The sequence below is a fragment of the Heliangelus exortis genome, chromosome 4 (assembly GCF_036169615.1).
Source record: "Heliangelus exortis chromosome 4, bHelExo1.hap1, whole genome shotgun sequence".
In the NCBI taxonomy this organism is placed as follows: Eukaryota; Metazoa; Chordata; class Aves; order Apodiformes; family Trochilidae; genus Heliangelus; species Heliangelus exortis.
This window is the reverse complement of record NC_092425.1, coordinates 34,292,693-34,307,362: the sequence shown is the minus strand read 5'-3', so window position 1 is coordinate 34,307,362 and position 14,670 is coordinate 34,292,693.

Here is a 14,670-nt window from a genome sequence, read left to right as displayed (position 1 = left end):
CTGACTCTTGTGGAACTATGTTTTGTGAGTGGGCACCTCTGTGAGGTGAGTACACACTATAAGAGTTACAAAATATAGGTATAAGGGGATATCCTCTGGTGATCAAAAGTATTCATGCATGTAGGTTCATATTTTTATTCAGTGGGGAAATACAAACTCTACTTTGTCCTGCTGCATATTTTCATAGAAGTTAGGTGGAAGATAAAACTCTGACACCTCTCTTTCTTTGTCATACTTGTTGAGCTGGCCAATAGTTAAAGAAATATCGAAGGAAACAGAACAGACATAAACATGCACTCAATAGCACTGCATAGGTATTGTGAGCATCCTTCAAAAATTACTAGTTTTTCAAAATGGTTATGGGGAAAATAGATATATAAAAGTGAGATATTGCAGTGGTGGAGATTAAGGGTTGTTTAAATAGTTCAGAAAATAGTTAAAATTAGTAATTTTCTGCAAACAGAACATTTCAGAATTCACCTGACTCTTCAAGAGGACTTAAAGTGGTAATTAAGTGTTTGAAAGGATCTGTAATACTTGGGGGATTATCCTGCACATGGAGAGTGTCATATTTACTCTGCATCAGTCAAATAAGCATAATTTTGAAGTTTAAGGACGTTACCTGAGAAAGGTGGTGGTTGCCAAATCTCCTCACCATTCCATCATGAGAAATATTTGAAATCATTTGTAATATCATTTAGTCCTAGAGGAAAGTAATTATATAGATGAGTGGCATCTGCTCAAGCAGGCTTTATTTGGCTTTGCAATGTCACAAAGAAAAGTGTCCAAAATTATCAATGCCATTAATTCCTGAAGTCTCCTTCCAGACTGTGTTTGCATGGCACAACATAGGACTGCACAAAGATTCTGAGGTTAGGATTCAGCTGACTCTCAAGGATGCTGAAAGCAGTACAGCTCTGGTGCTGTGGCACTGTCAAGGTTAATGAGTGCTACTCAGCAAGCAATGGAAGTTAGGTGAGTGCAGTAACAAACACAGTAGGTTTGTGTTTGGTGTCTGTGATAGCCAAGAATTTTTGGAAGGCCCTGCACTGAGTTCTGCAGATCTGCACCTCAGAGAGACACATGCAGTGTCCTCAGCAGTGAATGGCTGCTCTTGCATGTGGTTATATATAGCATCTGTAGGTGTACTGCACCTATTTGTTTGTAACATACAAATATAAATAAATCTGTGTATTTTTAGCATTTGCAACCAGCATTTCAAATTAATACAAAGAAGTATATTCTACTTTCAGTGGTTTCATGGGAAGCTGAATATAGCCTGTATTCTGTAAATGTTCTGTCCCACTATAAATACAGCAATATGAAAAGCTCCAGAAGCCTATTCTGATGACACATTTTTTTAGAATTCATAAAGTCTGTTTATGCATAACCTTGATTTCTAAGTGTTTTGATTGTTCTGTTTGTTCGTGTGACTTTATCTATGTGCAGTTGTACAGAAAAAAAATGAATGTCTAGAATTTTTACACAGGACACAAACATGTCTGAATCTCTGCTGCTCATGATGTAAATTGGTTATGCAAAGTACGTGAGGAGAAAGGAGATGGTGCTAAATGAAATTGAACCTGACTTTTTGATTGAAAAATGCTGTGTTTCCCTCATCTCCCTGCTGTTCCTTTCTCAGGCAGCAGCTCAGATTTGACAGCCACAATTATGAAACTGGCATACCAAAGAAAATCTTTTTGTTTTGAAGACCTACATTCGTGCATGTCTGTCCACAAGGAAAACTTATTGGAAAAAAAAGATGAAAAAGTTGAGTTCAAAATATTCCCAATAATTTATTTCTTATGGCTTTTGTATATTTAAACAGTGTTTCTGAGATGCACATGCAGAGTTTTTGCTGTGCTGGTTTGTAACATAGGAAAAGCACTTTAGACTAATTGGACAGACAGTGAGAACTTGTACATCATATTTAGATTTATCTTCCACAGAGCAAACAGACACTGAGATTTCCAAAACACTGAATTGTACCAAATAACATAAAACATAAAGAATGTGTAGATCAGAATTTAAGTCAGCTACAAATTTATTGCAGGAGAGATCTGACAAGTTCTTTGCTTAACAACATGTAGTTGGATGCTGAGTGCATGATAGTGGAAATAAACCATGTTTAGTCATCTATCTGGGCCTAATTAGGGGATGAATAGCTGAGAAAGAAGAAAAAAAGTAGTCTGGCATGCAATTATATGGGAAATTTAATCTTATGTCTGACTACAAAGCTTTGTGTGTTTGTATGCAATTGTGAGGATTAAAGTTGAAAGAGAAATACTCCTGTATTCTTTATCCTTGATTCATCCTTGTTAATCTTTTTTTTTTTCTTTCTTTTCTTTTTCTTTTTCTCAGCAGTTATATGATAAAATGGTTCTCAAAATGGAGTTGGATTTAACCCTCACTATCTGCCTCTTGCCTTCTGCATTTTGGAAGGCAACCAGGTATGAATTCTCTTTGAAATTTCTCTTTGTTCATTCATTTGCAGGAATTTTGTGTGGTAGTTTTCACTGATATGCATATTAATTATTATAAAAAAAGTTAAATATTTATCAGCACAAGCTTGCAAGATGAAGCAGTACATTTTTCTTTGTTTCCTTTCACATACAGAAGAAAATTTATTTGGATTACTGACTGATAACTCACAAGTTAACATTAAGCAGGCAGTGCCAGTCTCAAGGTGTCTCAGGTGACCTTTAGTCCTCCACAGAAACACAGAGAAAAACTGTTTGGTAGTCACAGCCCTGGCACTTAGGTAACCTAACAACACAATGTCTTCCAGTGCTATGGAATGTTTTTCTAATTAAGTAAATGTGACTCTATATTGTTATTGGATGATGGTATTATATTTAGATTTATTATTTCTTTTCCCTGAGCTGTTTCATGATACCTTGTTGTGGCATAATATCACCTCAATGACATCATTGTCTTTAGAAATCAAAGTAGACCCAATATATATGCAAGCAGCATTTGGTTGAGTGGGAGTGCTCATGTGTTGCCAGAAGAATGGGTGACTTTTCATGCCTCCAAAAGTGAGGGGTCTCATAGGTGAATTCAGGGAGACAAATAGCCAGTTCCCTTTCTTTTCCCTCCATGTTTGTTTTTTTTGTTTTTTTTTTAACCTGTGTAGTTTTAGCTCTTAGCAAGTGGTGGAGGGAAATCAGAAGCCTGCTGAATAAAAAATAAAATTAGAACTTCGAATCAGAAATCAGCAAAGCTATAGCAATGAAAAGGAGAAAAACATGAGCCAGGGACATTTAATAAACACAATGACAGTGTTTAGGTCTGTGTCTCTAAACTGTCTCTCAATCTGAAAGTAAATCTTATGTCAGTTTAGAAAATAATATATATTTTTGGATTGCTTACATGTAGTCAAATGCTGATTGTCATTCTGTGCCAACACACAGGAAAAAAAGTTGGGAAAAATTAAAATAAAACCTTCCACATTTATGTTAAGGATTCTGATATCATCTAAGCCAGGTCATGCTAGAACTGTCTATAGAAATAAATATCATAAGATATTTTGAAACAGATACAGTTACATCAGATTAAGAATTGCTGTTGTTTATTCTCTTTGCTGTGCCTGTAAGATGGCTTTGGACATTGGTGTTGGATTCATGGCATTAAGATCATATAAATTATATTAGACTCAGTGATGAGCAAGTGGCAAATAAATGATTCCAAAGGGCGTTCTGCATGGTGGTGACTGAAACTACTGTAGCCCTCAAGCAAAGCAAAATGGTGAGGTTATTCTTCTTCTTTATCCATGGGGGCCCCCCATAAATCAGCTTGATCCCATAGGACATCATTTCAGTTGTGAGGCAATTAATCTATTTGCATTCAGATGGAATAAAATTATCACCCTAAAACTTCTCTAAAAATATCATCATAATCATAGTCCTCTTGTTTCATATAACTGGAGCTTATGTTGTAACATACATAGTATTATAAAGCAAAACAGAAATTAAACCTTAATTAAATTAAGGGGATAAAGCCAACATAAAATCCTCATTCTCTGTTCACAAAAAGCTGAAAAAATTAAGCAGAGGAAGTTAGGGAAATTTAGTGTACACACAGAGGTTGCTGGTAACAGTTTATGGCCTCCCTATAACATATAAGGTTGAGTACAATAGCTTTTGTGATGAGCTGCTAGCACTGCATTCATTCTGATGAAAGAGAGAGAAAATTTAATGGCATTTAGTCTTTGACTTGCACTGGACCCTGGAACAGATCCATCTTTATTAAGTCTACATTGCCTGTGCTTGCAAGCTGAGAAAAATACAGTAGCAGACTAAAAGCACAACAAATAGCTTGATTAAAGTGTCCTCTCAGTGCAAAATAGCATCAATGCCAATGTGATTATTATGTATACTGTTCTCAGTCCTGCCTTCCTTTTCCTTCTTTTTTTTTTTTTTCTTAATCATTCTTCTTCTTTATTCTAAAATATGAAATTATCCATTTGATAGCTTCTCAATTTCCCAGTTGGAACTCCACATCTCTATCACAGTTGCTTTTAAATATTTGGAAATTGGCATGGGTTGTCATTGGTAAAAAGGACCAAAATCTACCAAAGCCCTGTGAATCTGATCTATGTGTCTAAGTCACTTCTGAAACGGGAGTAAGCTCTAAATCCCATAAGCTCCCACAACAGGACCCTAAATATTTTAACATACGTGGGCTCTGAACACTTCAGAAAATATTAGCAGAATGTGGAAAAAGATTAATGCTCAAGGAATCTGAATCCTTAATCCATCTTCAAGATTAATAGGAGCAACAAACTACTTGCTTTACTAGGAATATTTATTTGACTAAAACTGGGCGCACTGGGGAAAGCTGTATTATAGATGAAGTTGCAATTTACATGTGGAACCCATTACAGTGGCATAATACTTATTTACTGGTGGAGGTCACCACACATTTCTCAAAAACAAAGCAATATAAATAAAATCTGTTGAGCTGAATGGATAATGTAACTTCTAATGTACTGACTTTTGTCACATGGTACTACAACAAATCATTACATTTCAATTTAATTTAGTGAGAAGGCAGAAGAAATCCATTTATGAGCACTTAAGCTGTGTAAGGATGTTGGTTGTACTTTCTTGGTGATTTCCTTAGGATTTATGACGATGACCTGAGTTGTAGAAATACTATTTTAACTTAACAGAAAAACTGACCTGGGTTCAAGCTGAAAACAAATGTTCTGGCAACTTGGGTTTAACTCATCTGTCAGTATCCCACGGTTCTTTGCAAGAAACAAAGACTGTATTTTTTAAGGTTATGTTAGTTCTTTATCTTGGATAGGTACATGTGTAGTGGGGTAAGAGAAAGAAGGTAGAGGAAGAACAGTGGAAAAAACCCTAAATGAGAGCAGCAAAATGGAAGCTGAAGTTTAACTTTGAGTAATGGAAACAGGCAGCTTGCTGAATGAGAATTTTATATCTAAAAACAGTGCTGTCTACATGGAAATCAAAATGCTGTTGACAATAGTGGCTTCATATTTTAAGAATGATAGGAGAGGTATAGTAAGCAATTACTGCTATTTGGATTAGATAAGAAATAGCAAATTTACTTTAAGGAGATTGTCACAAGGTCTGGTACAGTTAGAATCTGTTATGTAGTAAATCAAATAGGAAAAGATGACAGGTGGTGTGCTATGGCTGAGAAACATAAGAAATATCTGCCCTTTGCACTACACATATGAGTAGATTACAAAAAGCAATTTAATTCAGAATGGTAACTAGGGGAGGGTGCACAACCAGCCTCCCTTGCAGGAAAAGACATCTGTCTTATCCATCACACACTGGGAACTAACAGTTTTTTGTCACATTGCATAGGATCAGTACCCCTTCTTTTTCCAAAAGTAGGAAAACTTCCTGAGGCTTTCTGCTGACTCTAGACTTAATAATGTATCCTACCAACATTACTTGTTATCTCAGACATGCTGCATAAACATTAACTAATTAGTTCTTCACATGATTTTGTGAAATAGAGAATTTTTAATGTTGCCAGCACTGTTGTTTTTACAGAGGGTAAAACTGAAAATCAGATTTTTTTAAAGGCAAGAATGAATTTTTTTTAATTCTTTCTACTTACCATTACATCTTGAATTATTTCCTGTGGACCAGTTTTTTTTAAACAGGGGAGATAAAATGCCTGTGTCTCTCCTAGAAGAGGTTTGCCAGTGATAAGGACAATCTGAGACCAAAGTGCACACAGAGACCCTACTTCCCACACCCCAAAGGCTCCTGGCAGGTTATTATTTTATAAAGGAGGGCATTGCTTGTGTCAGAGGCAGTCACAGCTGACATTTATTATCAAGGAGGTCAGGGCCAGCTTTTGGAAATGAAGCCCAGAAAACTCCTTGGGACACTGAGAATTTGTTACCAAGCCTCCCTAAAGCTGCATTAAGAGTTCCACTGAGTCCTTTTTGAGCATGGAACTTGGATTTTAAGCCTCAGCTTTTTGTTCCCTGATACTAGAAGTCTTATGGTCAAGGCTAGTACCACCTGGCAAACTTAAAATGAAAGACCCTTTGCAAAAGGCAAATGCTGAAACCATAATTGGAAGTATAGGGACCTAAAAGTTGTAGTTGAAGATCTGTATTAACTCCTTGAGAGATCAGATAACAAAAGGTCAATTCTGTGTCCAATGAAATGATTGTGCACTATCTAAATTTTAAATTTCCTTGTTTGGCTGGAAGGATTTTATGGGAATTGCTAATAGAAAAATATTCATTCAGAAGGGTCAATAAAATTACTTTTTTTTTTTTTTTTTTTTGGCAATTCTTACAAAGGAAACTGCCACAATGCACTGAATGGTGCATTCTATCCTGCTTATTTGCTTAGTTTAATTGCAAAGAGGAGTAAATATTTTGGTTGTGCAGTAGCTGTCAAACAGAAATGAAAGATGGAAAAGACCTACTAGGTCACCTTGAGGCCAAATTCCTTGCTACTGGAAGATGCTGTAATCCCACTGATGTCAATTCCCATTCTTTTCACTTGGTGCTGTGGACAGAGAGCACCCCTGAAATCAGACACCTTGTATTCAGATTGTTCTTTTTATTTTTACATAGTTTTTAGTGCATAGTCCCCTAAATTTTGGTTCATTAATGTACTGATATGTTGACAATGTAAAAACGTAAATTTTCTTATTCCTCTATTACTGCACCTCTAGCAAATTTATCAGATTTAGTCTTTCACAATTAAATGCAAGAAGAATGATGCAAGAAGAATGATACTTGTGTCTTTTATATCAGAGAGGCAGCCAGCAAACTAGCAGTCTGCTAATGCTTTTACAAAGGTATGAATTACCAACATGGCTTCAATTCTGGACTATTTTGTTTAAGAGTGAATTAAATGAAAATGTGGCACAAAATAAGCATGTTTTGCAGTGACCATGAATAAGCAATGATTTTTTTACAGAAAATTTCAAATCCTTTGGGATCCATTGCTACCAAGATGCACTTCAAAGAATAAGAATTCTCCTAAGAATAAAATTTAAGAGTAAGTGTTAACATATTTTCATTCGTTATACATGGAAAATATGGTTTATATATAATTTATATTATATTTATATATAATTTATATTATATTTATGTGATATATTTGCCATTTTAAAACAATCATTCAACTTTTTTCCTTTCTCTGAGTTCTCCTCTACTGGATTTATTCAAGAATGGAAAGTCAGAGGAGCATAGGATAGAATTAAGCATTCATATCATAAAGCAACATTTTGAAAACTGTTCAATATATTTTAAATAACTACCAACTGGGTTAGGTTTCTGGATTAGAGTTATTGCTTAGAATCATAGCACAACAGTAAATTAGACAGTGAGGTGAAGAAATCGCTTACACATGTATCTACACTGAGTTCCAAGGAAAAATATGGTTACTATAGCAACTGCCATATTACACTCATGTAGTCTCTGGAATAGATTAAATTGCTGAAAACCTGCAAGGTTTGTTTGACTCTGTTCAGAACTGTAGCTAAATGTGCTGAAGTTACTTAATCAAAGGCATGTCAGTGTGCATATTCCTACATATTACTGACTGAAATCTCAGCTTGCTTGTTACTTCAGTTGATATTTCTGTGAGAAATACTAATTCAAAATAACTTTGTCATATTCATTTACTGCTTAGGTGGAATCCACTTGGTCATATGTATATGTTAAAGTAGACACTGAATGTATGAAATGTACTACAGAAAATTTATATCTTTTTATTCTTTTAAACATCGCATGACGGTCAAGGGATTTAGAAAGCCAAGATGTTCTTCCCTTTCTGTAGGAAGTTTGTTTGTAGGCCATTCTAAAATTTTGTAAAAAAATATTAATCATTCTATCACTATGGCAGCAGAAAGAAAATCGAGTTTGGTTTTCTGTAGAAATTCCACTCCGTGGGCTTGATACAGTTGCTCAACAATTGCAGGTAAATCCATCCCTTGTTTGAACAGAAACAATTTCATGGTGTATGTTAGAAGTGCTAAAATGCAGCAATTCTGAGTAACAATGATTTATTCCTTCCTGATGTGTTTAAAGACTTCAGAAGTTTAACTACCTAAGATGCAGGGAAATTTTGCTGCAGCTGTTTTTTGGATGGTATTCATGCTGAACAAAATAAACATAAGATGCAGCTATAGAAAACAAAATTTTTCTTTGAACAGCTGACATGCCAGATTCTCCTACTGAGACAAGAAAACTGCAGATAATTCTGAGTTGTAGGTCTTTTGGACCTCTGCAAGCTGTGACTTCCTACAAAGTATGTATCGCAGTAGACATATCTAGAAGAATTTAAAACTGAATTCCTGGGATTGTGTGCATTTTTGTGGTGTACCAGGTGTTTTTGTTATAATTTTAGACCTTTTCATCTGTTTGAGTGAGCTAATTTTTAGCACTGTGTTTGCTGTTGATTCTTTTCAGTGCTTAATGAACAATTTTCTTTCCTTCTGCTGACTCTTCTGGGCTTTTCTTGTTGGGGCAAGTGAGGTGTCTGACTTTGCAGAGTCAGGGCTCTTGGCTGCTTTGGTAGTGTGTTTTTTTTCTAATGTGTCAAGGAACACCAGCCTACTTGTTCTTTTTTCTCATTTCTTGTTCTCATTTTCTTATTTCTCCCCCTGGGTTGGGTTACCCAGAGTCTTAAGTACGTGGAAGCCCCTCCAGAAAGCAACTGGGTGGAGTCCACCCAAAGGTCTGATTCTTTCACTTGACCTCCAAAGTGCCATGAACTTATCAGAACTGTTCTCCTACTCCCCTTTCTGAATTTAACACTTTCTTTGAAGTTCAGCTTCATGTTTGCCCTGACAAATCCTGACAGCAGCTGAGGCTGTAGTTTGTTCAGATGTTCTGTCTTTATTGGATCTTCTTCAGCCAGTGCTTCTTAAATATTTGATCTGGTTTATCTGTTTGGTGTTTATTCGATGACATGATTGTTTAGTACTCTATTTTCTGCTTATTACTCAAAGGTTTAGACTAAATTAGTGCTTTCTTCCACCCCTTAAATTACTTTGTAGTTTTTCTGAGAGGGCATAGCTGTCTGGTTTCTGCTGAAATATTAGGAAGTCTTTTGTAATGAGTGACAGTCATTTCATTTGCTTTCTGTACCTAATATAATAACTGACCACTTATTTCAATGTTATTTGGTAATTTTTATAGAAAATTTACATAATTTTCTTTGTAACATCCTTACTTGTAGAATCAACAGCACCAGGTTATCTAGAATTTCAATTATTAGCTCTGTGTGTTTATGAAATTCATTATCATAAATATTAATGATTTTTTGTGTTTATTTGATATCAGTTTGCAATGTTAATCCTACCTCAGGACCAGCTCATCATAAAAAGTAGAAGAAATATATTCTTGCTTACATTGTGAGCTTTATAAATTAAAACCTTTGAAACTCACAGTGTGATTTGCCTTGCTTTGTCCCCCGTGGTATTTCTCTCAATACCATGTCACTGAGATTCTATAGCAGCTACATAGTTTTCCCCATCAGGTAATCTTGGTTCTGTCTTCTTTGTCTTAAACTGACACTTTATTCTTTTTGTTACCCATTTCATTGTGGCATCTTGGAAAGCAAGCTCTTGGGCTACCACTTCCCACACATCCTTGTGTTGTGTTGGAGATGGTTAGATCAGGCTGTGATTGTTTGGAACACTGTTTAAAAAAGGAAGTTAGGAAGTTAAAACCAGAAGCAAATGGCCTCTAGACAGAAAGAGGCAATCTTCAACACTTTTCACTATAGAATCAGCTGGAAGCAAAGCATGTATAAAACTGCATTGCACTGCTGGGGACAAAAAAAGGTACTGAAAGCATTTCAATCTTCCACATGTGTTTTATTCACCTGTTTGAGTTTTTTTTTCTTATTTTAGTTAGGCTTTTTACTCTTAGTAAACTTAGTAAATTAAAAATTAAACTTAGTAAATCTGAAATACTGAAATCTCTTTCTGTCCATAATGATAATTTTATATATTTTTAATAATGTGTGAGTAAACCTAGTCCAGTTTAATTTTATCAAGATGACTTTCAGAGGATATACAGATATATAATAGAGAATTATGAACAATTAGCTTGAGGATTTCTGCTCAATTTTCTTGATTACAGGCATCAAATGCATTTTTATCTGTACTTCCAGTAAATTAACTTTTTGCTTAGTTCTCACACCCAGATAATTTTGAAATGAAGGGTAAATTTTAACACATAAAATACTTGCAGAAAAATGGTTGCTTATTGCTCTTATATTGAGGATACATCTCGGTACCAAATAAGCACATTTTACCAGAAAGTCTTTCCTACATTTCTGCATGCCCCAGATTTCATTCACTCTTAGCAAGATTCACACTTATGAGGACCTGTCTAATTAACTATTTCCTTTCCTTGCCTCCTAGTTACAGTAAAAAATTCTCATTTTTTTATACTGTAGCTGTCCCATTTTCCTCCCTTGTATTGCTGAAATTATCTCCAAGTTTTGGTTGCTAACATTGTTCCACTTCTAAATATTTCCATGAAGCAGAAGATGAGAAAGCCATTAGATGTTCCAAGTGACTTCAGAGAGAATCTGGGGTATAAACAGGGCAAACCAACTCTTGTTTTATTTTTCAGAGTATATGGGCAAGGTTTAGTACTAGGGGCAAATGGGGATGGGGTTTGGGGGTGGGTGCTTCAGGACTGTCCTGGGTGACAATAGGCTGGGGTTGCTTGGGTTCACTGCAGTTTTAGCTGGCTCCAAAATGGACCCACTGCTGATCCAAACTGATCCCACTAGCAAAGCTGATAATGAAAACATATTTAAGAAAGTAGTCTGTTGTTTTTGGTACCTGTGGTACATCGGGTCTCATTTAAAATTAAATTTTAAAGTTAGTGAATTTTTAAAGGATCTTTTGCAGGGTTATTCACACTGTACAGGAAAAAAAATGATGTAACAGGCAGGCAGGTAGGGAGATTTCTGCTGGAAAAAGGACTTGGGAAAAGCAAACATCTGTAGTGAACTTGACTAAGGAAAACCTTCATGCAGCACTGAGTACCAAAACCAATGAGAAAGAATCTCAGTGAAATTTAAAAAGTTAGTCACTCAGAGTAAAAGCCAGAGCATTATTAGCAAGCAACGGCAAAGTGTATGTGGCTTTGCAACAAGCTGCATTGTAAGATATGTGGGCACCTTAAATGTGACACAGCGCAGGATTGCTTTTTGGAATGGCATTCCAACTTTCTGTGTAGGACATAATCCATGTCCTGCGTGATGACTATGAGTTCCCACTGCTCTTTCCTTATTCACATGGTGATCTCTTGCAGCCCCATTGCATCTTCCCATTGGTTGGAGTTTTTAAACACAAAGATGAACACCTGTTCTGCCAGTATGAACAGCTCATGTCCTATGAGCTCATACTGAGTTTTAATGAGCTCTGACTTGGAAAATCATTCAGGCTGCAGTTTTTTTCTTCACATTTGTGCTTACTGAAAATGCTAAATAGTTCATCTCACATTCAGGGAAGGAACTTGAAAATGCTGGACTGTCTCACTGACAGCACTGCTGTCCTACAATCATTTAATATCTTGGTATCAATATTAATATACAATAATAACTTCAACTGACCATGATCTTTGAATAAGAAGATACTGCAGATTTTCACATATGGAGGTGCCAACCTGCTTCAGTGTCTGTAGTGATTTTTCTTCCATCTTTTGCTGAGAATGTGTAGCAAGGAAAACTGTGAATCAAAGACTGATTGATCTGCCAGGCCTCTCTTCACAGAGCTCCTGCATGATCCCTCCATCTGGATGCTAAATGACATTTAAAGAACCTCTTTTCATTTGTTTGCATTTTTTTTTTTTATGAGTACAGATCAGATGAGTGTTAGGATGTCCTAATTAATCACCCAGGGAGCAAAGGGAGATGGTAGTTATTTACATCACCTGGACTCCTAAGTATAAATACACTCCCTTCCCCTATTTTCCTAAGTCTGCACTTTCATTTGCTGTCCCTTATCCCACTCTCATTCTCTTTGACTTCAAAAATTTATGGCAGAATTTTGTCCCTCTCAAAGTAAATGGGAACCTTTGAAAATAACCAGTTTCCCTTTCTGCAGCCACTAGATTGATAAAAACATGTATTGGACCCAAATCATCCCCAGTATAACCCTGTTGCCATTCACTGAGTCACGTATGCAAGTTGATCTGTTGTATTCTTCTGTGTGTGTCTATCCTGGGCTGTAAATCACAGATTTGCTCAGTTTAAAAAGTATAATGTTTCCAGCATGGATTTTGCATATTTTTTCCTGTATGATTTTTAAAGTGAAGGTATTTCAACAAAGCCTTTCATAGGCAAAATACTGTAACATGTATTTGCATACATTATATATATGATGTATCATAATACATTTCAAAGTAAAACTATAATTACAAAAAGACTATCACTCTTGAAGAAGGTTCATGACTTTGCAAGAGGAAGTATTTCCCTTCTTGGTATCCCTTTCTATGGATTACTTTTTGGGTCTTGTTACCTTTCATATTAAGGAGCTATTTGTATTAGTAGTTCTGTGATATTCTGGGATTACTGGTGAAAAGAGCTGAATCTGACATGTTATACAGAAGATAAATAAACATAAGAGTATAAAACCTTAAAATATCAAAATATTTCACCAGAGACATAGTTCACATGTGAAATTGCTTTTTTTGTGAGATTTACCAAGATGATTAAGGGAATGCAAAATCTCCCTTATGAGGAAAGGCTGAGTGAGCTGGGTCTCTTCAGCTTGGAGGAGAGTGAGTGGTGACCTCAAAAATATTTATAAATATGTAAGGAGTGAGTGCCAAGAGGACAGAGTAAACTTTTCTCAGGGGTGACCAACAGTAGGACAAGGGACAATGGTTATAAACTGGAGCACAGGCAGTTCCGTATAAATATTAAGAAGAATTTTTAAACTGTGAGGGTGACAGGGCACTGGCACAGCCTGGCCTGGGAAGTTGTGGAGTCTCCTTCTCTGGAGACATTCAAAACCCACCTGGATCTGTTCCTCTGTGACCTGCTATAGGTGACCCTGCATTGGCAGGGAGGGTTGGACTTGATCTTTCGAGGTCCCTTCCAACCCTAACATGGTTCTGATTCTATGATTTTTAGGTCAGTGTCACAGCTTGGGTTTGGAAGAGTTTTTGAAATAGTTGCTGCAAGAATGGAAAAACAAACCTTTTGTCCTCTTTTCCATAGCAGTGCCTAAACTGATTTTATTCAAGTTAGCTTTGTTTCTACATTTTAGCATTATAGAGAAATGATGGATACAGTCCTGGTCTGATTAAAGACAGTGGTTAATAATCGATTAGTTTTAATAGAGTAAGGATAAAGTACCAGGGTTTCTTTCTATATTGAAGCTTCCAAAAACTGAGTGTAAACAAAATTAGAGTTTTGAATTGAGTGACCTCAACAGCTTAATGTTGTTTTCACTTGCATTCATAAAAAGCAAGTCATAAAATCAGAGGAGGGAATGATGGAGAGAAAAATGAGAAATGTTATGTTTGAGGGTAAAAGCAATTAGTGTGAGCATTATAATTTGAGAAGAAATTAAATGATGCTATAATCAGACCATGCCAAAACATTTCAGGAGAATGGTTTTTAAAACCACAACACATATTGATTTATTATCTTAATGCAGTTGATAAATAGCTTCAGGAAACAAAAAGAAAAAAAAAAAAAAAAAAAAAAGCAAACAACATGATTCAACAAAACAAACATATTTCATTCCCTCTCCCAAAATTAGAAAAATAAGACATTTAGCTTTAGCCCAAATGAAATTTTGAGATTAAACTTCCCCTATTAAAAAAAGTAAACAAACCGTTCTATTTTAATTGATCAAAATGTTTAGGCTAAGCAAATGTCATCACAGGAAGGCAGACTGAAAAGATGTATGAATTCTTTATACAGAACTGAAGATATATCCAAAGGTGAGTTTTGGTAATTTGTGACATTTATACATTTTTTTCTTCCCAGTCATTGATGCTTCTGGGTTTACACTGGAAATAATGAAAGAAGAATCCATAAGTATGGGAAATATGTGAAAAAAATCCTCTTAGGTCAGAATGTGTAAGGAAAATGAAAGCATTTAGTTATTATTGTGGTGATGTAGTTGTTTTAATTAAAAATATTTCAAGGCACAGTCAGACCTATGTAGATCAGA